General features: G+C 29.3%; 1 long non-coding RNA gene across 1 annotated transcript; it reads right to left on the bottom strand.

Annotated features, from left to right (window-relative positions):
* Window positions 1-1,229: 1,229 nt before the first annotated feature.
* LOC146935562 (uncharacterized) lies at window positions 1,230-1,716 on the bottom strand. Its single transcript, XR_015033089.1, has 2 exons — window positions 1,611-1,716; window positions 1,230-1,477 (listed from the first exon to the last, which is right to left on the bottom strand). It is a non-coding gene; the product is annotated as an uncharacterized LOC146935562 (long non-coding RNA).
* Window positions 1,717-8,915: the final 7,199 nt, after the last annotated feature.

Genomic DNA, 8,915 nt, shown 5'->3' on the forward strand with positions numbered 1-8,915 from the left:
AACGTTACAATTTGGTCCCTTAACTTACTTTTTGGTTTCGTTTTGGTCCCTTAACTATTAAAAGTTTCGTTTTGGTCCCTTAACTTATTTTTTTGTTTCGATTTGGTCCCTTAACTTATTTTTTGGTTTCGTTTTGGTCCCTTAACTTATTTTTTGGTTTCGTTTTGGTCCCTTAACTCTAATACATTCATCCTAACGTAAAGGACCAAAGTGGTTGACGAAGGAAGAGTTAACGGACCAAAACGAAACCAAAAAATAAGTTAAAGGACCAAAACGAAACTTTTAATAGTTAAGGGACCAAAACGAAACCAAAAAGTAACTTAAGGGACCAAATTGTAACGTTAATAACTTATGGGACCAAAATGTAACCAACAAATAACTTAAGGGACCAAATCATTAATTAAGCTTATTATATTATAATATAATAAATTAGACACCCAAATTCTCATGCAACACATCAATTTTCTCGATGTCAAGTAAAACTATTTGTGCCACCTCACAAATAATCCGATGTGTCACTTCTAATACACATTCTCATTCCCCAAAACACATTTTCATTGATCTCCCATTTTTCTTTGATATGCCAACTCCCTAAACCACTAACGACAACCCAAATATTCACACTTACTCAATCATAAATGTAATTAACCTCTTAATTTGATTTACGGTGTTAATTATGAGTTAGAATCCTCTATATTCATGATTTTCTCCATTTGAAAATCACAAAGAAAGCTTGAGAAACCTATAAAATAATCAATGATGATGGGACTCACTTAATTGTAGGATTCACTATCTATATTTTATGTCTATCTCTCCCCAAATTGCATATTCTATATGAATAATGCTATTTCTCGCGAGCAATTACTAAAAAGTGGATTCCGTGAATTGAGGCAAATTGAGATGGAATTTCCCACCACACTACTAACTTCCTTGTATTGTGGAAAAGAATGAGTTTTAAGTGGTTAACTTCATTCCGGAAATGATTTCTCGTTGGATATAGCAATCCTCATTCTAATATATTTTGACAAATAGAGAGGATCCTTAGTCATTGATTATCTCATCCTCAGACCATATCCTTGCATATTTTTACCTTCTCAAACCTCGCCAGTTTTCCATTAAAAAAATTTACCAAAAGAATAAGATAGATAAAAAAAGAATTGCCAACAGAATAAGATAGATAACAATATATAAAAAATAAAACAATTTTTCTATCTTTCATAATATATGAATTAAAAGTAAGATGCAACAACCCTTTTTTTATTCATCTTTTATTGATACATTTTCTCATCAGAATAATCGGTTATTCAATTTGTAATGGATTCTGGCTAACGGGGATCACAAATGCAAACGCTATCCCAACATACAGGAGGATGTTTGGCTGGACAATGAAGGTTTTTGACACGATCCCCTTCACAAGTTTCTTTCAACGTGCGACAAGGAATATATGGTAAATCTTCTCGTGCTTCCGTGCACATATCTGCGACAAAAAAATATACAAAACATAAGAAAAAATTTGTGTGCAACATGTAGAAGAGATGAAGGAAAAATTTTATAAATGAAAAAAAAAATAATTGGTGTACTGGAAATTCAATTGTTGTTTGGCTTTAGACCTGTTGTAACGATGAGAAAAAACAACATGAAAGCCAATTTGAGAAGAGAAATCCTTGTTGTGTTCATCTTAATATGTGAAATATGTTCTTTAGACATGTAAATTATGTTCTTTAGACATGTGTTTATATAGGCAATTAGTGAGTGCACACGATGACTATTAAACTACTTTTTTTTTTTTTATGTACTCCCTCCGGTCCTTATTATAAGAAAAAGTTGACTTTTTAGGTTCATTGTGTAAGTGATGCATCTAGTCTATATTTATAACAAGATACATTAATTATTCTATGAATCAAAAAAGTCAATTGTTTCTTATAATAAGGACCGGAGGGAGTATATGGTATTGCATAAATCAATGAATTATATGTCATATATAAATGTAACCAAAAAATATATAAATGTAAAAGAGTAAACAAAATTGACTATAAAGGTTCCCTAAAATATATATATATATATATATATATATATATATATATATATATATATATATATATATATATATATATATATATATAAGTAACACTTAACTTTGATGTAGTTTTTGTTTTTTACTTTCAAATTTACAATTTATCTAAAATATTATAATTGAAATTTTATCCTTTTGATTATTTTTTTGAATTATAACTATAGACATTATTATAATTGAGATTTTAATTATTGATACTATTTTCTACAATATTATAATTGAAATTTTATCCTTTCTACAATATTACTCCCTCCGTCCCTTAATGTAACCCCCCTTTGTTTTTTTCACATTTCTTAAGAAAAGTTGTCAGTGTAATTAATGTGTCTGTTTTGTGTATTAATATTACCAAATTATCCTTTGTTTGTATGTGTAATAAATTTGACTATTCATATTTCAAGACAAATTAGTAGTATTAATTAGAGGTATGTTTAGGAAAAAAAAGTAATAAATGCATCTAGTAATTTGAAAAGGAGTTTACATTTAGGGACAAAAATAAAATCAAATGGGTGTTTAGATATAGGGACGGAGCGAGTATTAATTATAATTTTGACATATGTTATGCTCCCTCCGGTCTCAAATGTAAGAAACTTTTCACTTTTTTGGTTCATTCAATAAATGATGTATGTGGTCTTTATTATAGACCACATACATTATTTATTGAATGAACCAAAAAAGTGAAAAATTTCTTACATTGGAGACCGGAGGGAGTAGTTGACTACAAGATGTATTTAAGAATAGAGAGAGCAAGAGAGATGTGGAGAAAAGTGAGTAATTTTTTTTTCCACAAAAAGGCATTAATTGAGTATTTGCATGGTCAACTTTTGTCCAAAAGAAATAAATGTGAAAGAGAATGGTCAACCCAGTCTTTTAAACCATTTTTTTTTTGTCAACTCTAACCTATGTATATAAAAATACATTGTCTCTGCCAACTATATCATGCTCACATGTACTACCAATTTTTCTATATAGCTTTCTTAACTCTATAGTTTTCATATGTGTTTGGTCTTAAAAAAAAATGAATATGAAAACTTCAGTTGTACTGTGTTTTTTATTTTAAAACTGTTTTTAGAACTGGACAAACCGGGAGACAATGCACTAAACAACAACTAAAAATTGTGTCATTCCCCTAACCACATCACGATTTTTTTTGTTATAAGTACAAATTATCTAAAATATTAAAATAATTTTTTATCCACCAAAAATTGTACAACAAAAAAATGTTGGCAAATGTTAATTTGTGCCCTCAAAGGCACATGTTAAGGAACTCATTATAGAAATATGCGTATGAAAAGTCGTGCAGTCAACTTCTTAAAAGCTAAATTATCATGTTTTTCAATGCAAATTTACTCAATTTGGGTTCCTTAACATGTGCCCTTGGGGCACAAGTTAACATGACTCAAGCCCTTGGGGCACAAGTTAACATGACCCAAAAATGTTTAATACTTTAAAAATTTTGACTTGCTATGTTTTGTTATGTTGTATTTTTCTATCTTGTGTTGTTATATCAAATATCAAATACTTACATTTTAACATATCAAACACCCATAATCTTTTTTTCTCTCCTAATTATTCTATAATATTTAAATGAAGAGCGAGAGTGATATAAAGTAAGGAGAAATCTAGAAGAAAATAAAAGAGAAAACAAAAAAAATTTGACTTTTAAAAAATGACATAAGTAATTAAACGGAGACTTTAAAGAAAACGGTCAAACCATTCTTTTGAAAAAAATGGTCAATGATAAATGACTGTTATGAAGGGATTCTGAATATGAAACATGCATAGGAAATGTAGAAACCAATATCAATCCCATTAATCGAACATAGTCTGCAAATTACAAGCAAAATTGTGTCAACAAAGTCGGTGAATAAAAAATGAATATTAACTCATACAAATTGAACAAACTCAAATCAATTCAAGTTAAATACTCCCTCTGTTGCTAGTTATAAACAAATTTGACTTTTTACGTTCATTCAATTATTAATGTATGTGGTTTATATTATGAATCACATATATCATTAATTGAATAAATCTAAAAGTTAAAATTTGCTTATAATTGGCAACAGATGGAGCATCATGCAAAACACGATAACGACTATTTAATTTCAATTCATCGAAATAATGGTATGAACCAATATTTAAGAACGAAAAACAATACACTTAGCGAAGAGAGAGAAAATAGTAGTTTGTGGAAAGTGGAAGAGGTGGGTTAAGAAGTGGCGGACAAGTTTAGAGGTTTGTTGATGAGGTTTAATTAATATGAGATTTTTTTTTAGGAATAGGAGATTAGTATATTGAATATATATTTTGAAAGCGAAATTAAATCAACAAAAACTTGTGTGGCTTAATGATAGACACTATGAAAGACAACCATATGTAACTGCGTTCAACTCTATACAAGTGATTTTTAACATCTACTAACAATATATGAATTAATGTTCCTAAAAAAATATATATATATGAATTAATATATTATGACATAAAAATGAAAGGTTAGGTCACCACACAAATTAATATTGCTTCAATTTTAGTAGACCTATAAAAAATGAAAGGTTAGGTCATCATACAAATTAATATGCATGTAATAATTTTTACTTTAAGGAGTACAAAATAATGCAATGCTCTACAGGAAAAGGAGAAAGCCAAAAAAGTAATTTTCATATACATGTTTCGTAATACACTTTGATTTAGTGATTATGTAACCTTATATATAATCTGAAAGCAAAGACACATTGGCCACTCTGTTAGCCCACCGATGTGCGTAATGCAACTCGGGCTTCTCTCCCTTCTTCATGCAACACGGGCCTCTCTCCCTTCTTCTTTGTTAATGACCTTTTTTTTTTTACATTGTTACTTATCCTCTAGACAGAACAAGACATAAAAAACATTTTATCTTTGTACGATATTTGGTAGGCAAAATGAGTATTTGTGTCATACACTCACTGCCAATTAAAATAGTAAAAGAGAAAGTGATGTGTGAGAAAAACAATATGAGATATAAATAAGAAACTATTAATTAGATCTCATATATTTTTTAATGAATTGATAAGAATGCAAGTTGAAGAAACAATTTTAACCAGTAACTTAACTTTTTTGACAAACTAGTAACTTAACGCACCTATTGTTCAAATCGCATTATATAGTTCTTTAAAAAATTTATTTACAGTAACTTAATTTACCTATTGTTCAGATCGCACTATATAGTTCTTTAAAAAAAAATATTTTATATAGAAAAAAAAATTAATAGCAAGCATATAAATGGTTCCCTATTTTCATTTATAATATCTCGCTAGGATTTCATTAGAATAACAATAACTTAACATTACAAAAAGGTTACTAGAGAATATATATATATATATATATATATATATATATATATATATATATATATATATATATATATATATATATATATATATATATATATATATATAACTTAACGGACTCCAAATTAACAGGCCCAATAACATAGTCCGACTCTAAACTAACAGACCCGATATTTTATTATCTAACAACATTAACCCCCAATTAGCATGATGAAATGAACTTTACCCATTTTACTCTGCAGCTATACGTAATTCGATATCCCTAAATCAATTTCTGCATGCAAAAAAAAAGATGAAAAATGTTACTACCCTTATTCATCTATTTTTTTAAAGAAGAAGAGCATGATGAAAAAACATTAATACAATCAAGGAGTAATGAATACAAACAATTTCAGTTTTTAAACATTGTTCAATCCTTGCAATATGCACCTTGAGTCACACCTTTCATTTTTAACAACCCATCATTAAGAAAGCGAACATAACAAAAGAATCAACATCATAAAGAATAAAGGAAAACCCTTCTCATAAAGCAACATCTAAAAAAGTAAAACCGATCAAAACACAGCTTAGGCACATTCCGCCGCACTAACAACATGCTAGATGATCGTGCGGGGAGAACACCCTTCTCTCTTTTTCATTCTCTCTCTTCACCATTACTTACTCTCCCTCTCTCTCTGTCTCTCTCTTTCTCTCTATTCTTCACAATCACATGCTACCGACATTATTCACTAATAAGTGAAGAATGTTATATATTGTTAACATAGAAAACATATAAAGAAATGAAAATAATAGGAAAAATGATCTGACCAATTCCAGTCTCATTTCTTTCTACCTGGTGCATTATATTTTTTCCTTTTGCTCAACAAGTTTTGACACAAATAGACGGAATATTCATGAAACCCTCCATAGCACTGACATTAGTAATCAAAGGCATATCAATATCTAATATTGAGGCACGTGATTACATTTGATTTTTCCGTGTTTAATTATTATCGATGTCGACGTGTCAGTGTCGGTGCTTCATAAGATCAAACCATATGCTTATTCAAATAAGAAAAAAATACATATGCGAAGGCAAAGTAAACAAAAGATCGTGTTAACCTTATCATCTCTAATGTTTGAGGCATTCATATTATAATATCTTTTAGCAAAGTCTAAAATGTAATTGGACTTCCATTATTATATGTCAATGTAGAAAAAAGGGAGAGTTACATGCGGGGGGATTGAACAATTTTGAGAGATTGACATTCTCATATGTGAAAATGTAAATAAACAAAAATCATATTCAAATTATGACTCATAGGTCAGAAACAAATAAATAAACTTTTAAGAAGTATTTGAAATGAGGAAAGATAAAGGAAGTGATTTACCAGTTAGAGACTAAGGAAAAACTTGGTGATTAATGCTCCAATGATGGCCAATCCAATGAAAAAGAGCCATTTTTTCTTCCTTCATCACTCAGGCAAAAGATCACAGTTTCTCCTATTCTTGTGCTGTTACAATTTTTCTTTCGATTCCAAGATCTATTAGGGCCTTCGTTTAGGCATTTAAATTTCCAAATTACATCCTTTGAACTTCAATTGATATCACACTCTCATAAACAAAATTATAAAACCGCCAAATTATTTGAAAAATAAAATAAAATAGGAAACGAAGAAAAAATAATGGTAAATGAATAGTGTGTGATCACAATAGAAGAAAACATGGATGAATATTCAAAATCGTAGAAACATATCACACATAGAAAGAGAGTGAACAGTAACCTACTAACATTTCATGGTCATCCCCTTATTCTTTCCATTCAAATCTTTCTCAGTTGTGGTTAATTGAGTTTGAAGAGTGAACGACACAATTGTAGCAAAAGTGGCACTTAATACCATCTGCTCGTCCATCCCCGTCCACATTTGTATGTTTGTTTTTGCCTTGGAATGCCACAATTGACCAAACTTCTTCCTCATTTGTTTTATGTGTCTCACAAGAAATTCTTAGGTGAAGTCGAACATAACACGTCATTTTTAAAGTAGCCAATAAAAAATTTACACATAATTAATAAATATAAAAAATAAAATATAATTGAAATACATGTAATAAACACTAACCGCCTCTATTCCTCAACCACCTATGTTTTCCAGGTAAGGCTACTTGCAAGCTTTATTCAATTATTATTCATCATTTTTTCTCATGATTAATTATGCCGGCTACAATCCATTAAAGAAAAAATTTCAACTCCGGCGGCATCAAAGAAAGCAATAGCAACGTTGATGATTTGCATTGTGATTACTATGGCCATCTTCCAGATTTGTTTTTGATGTTCTAATTTCAGTTACAGTAGAAACTCTATAAATTAATAATGTCAGGACCGGAGAAATTTATTAATTTAGAAAGTTATTAATTTATCGATAAATTAATAATTATTAATTTAAAGAGATTTTAAGTAATTATACTGTACATACCAAACAAAAAGGCAAATTAGTCTATGCCTCTTAGAATTACGTTGCAGCGAACCTTGGGACTCAACGTAAATTAGTAACTATTGTGTTCATATGCATTGGAAATCAATAATGACTTTTGAAGTACAGTAAATGTAAACAAGAGGAATTAATGTGGTCAATGTATTCTTAATATATTTTTTTTTCAGTTTTTATGAATTATTAATTTATGATTTTCTTGGGACCGAAAATTATAAAGGGATCTCCCGAAAAATTATTATCTTATTATTTTATCGAGATTTTCAATTTTTTACATTGGCCCAAGTCGGGACCGGACAAATTTATTATTTTAGAGAGTTTATTAATTTACCGAGTATTAAATTAAAGAGTTTCTACTGTATGTATATTGCATATTTATTGTTGTAAATTAAAACAAGGATAAAAATTACATTATCTCAGGTTAAAAAACAAACTAAGAAATAGGAAGAAAACCCATGATGAATACATGAAATCAACGTCCATGGAAGACAACGGTGATGTCGGAGAAAAATCTGTAACAGAGACAATATCGTACATTTTTAATTTTCAGTATTTCAATTTTACTTATTTTATACTTCCTCCGTCCCTATACGTAACCACCTATTTGATTTTATATTTGTCCCTAAATGTAAACTCCTTTTCAAATTACTAGATGCATTTATTATTTTTTTCCTAAACATGCCCCTAATTAATACTATTAACTTGTCTTGAAATATGTAAAGTCAAATTTAATACACATACAAACAAAGGACAATTTGGTAATATTAACACACAAAATAGACACATTAATTACACTAACAACTTTTCTTAAGAAATGTGAAAAAGGCAAAGGTGGTTTACATATAGGGACGGAGGGAGTACTTATTTAAGGCTAAAATATGCTTTTGGTCCCTGCAAATATAGCGAGTTTGGGTTTTGGTCCTGGTAAAAAAAAATTGAAATTCATCCATGCAAAAATATCTCAACAGTCGCAGCGGATACAAATCATATAACTCCAAATATACATGTCATGGTCAACAATACATCATCATATAAAATCCTCCAAGTCCC

Source organism: Medicago sativa, chromosome 3 (genome assembly GCF_051527215.1).
Source record: "Medicago sativa cultivar Bolivia chromosome 3, Bolivia_mono, whole genome shotgun sequence".
NCBI classification, from domain to species: Eukaryota; Viridiplantae; Streptophyta; class Magnoliopsida; order Fabales; family Fabaceae; genus Medicago; species Medicago sativa.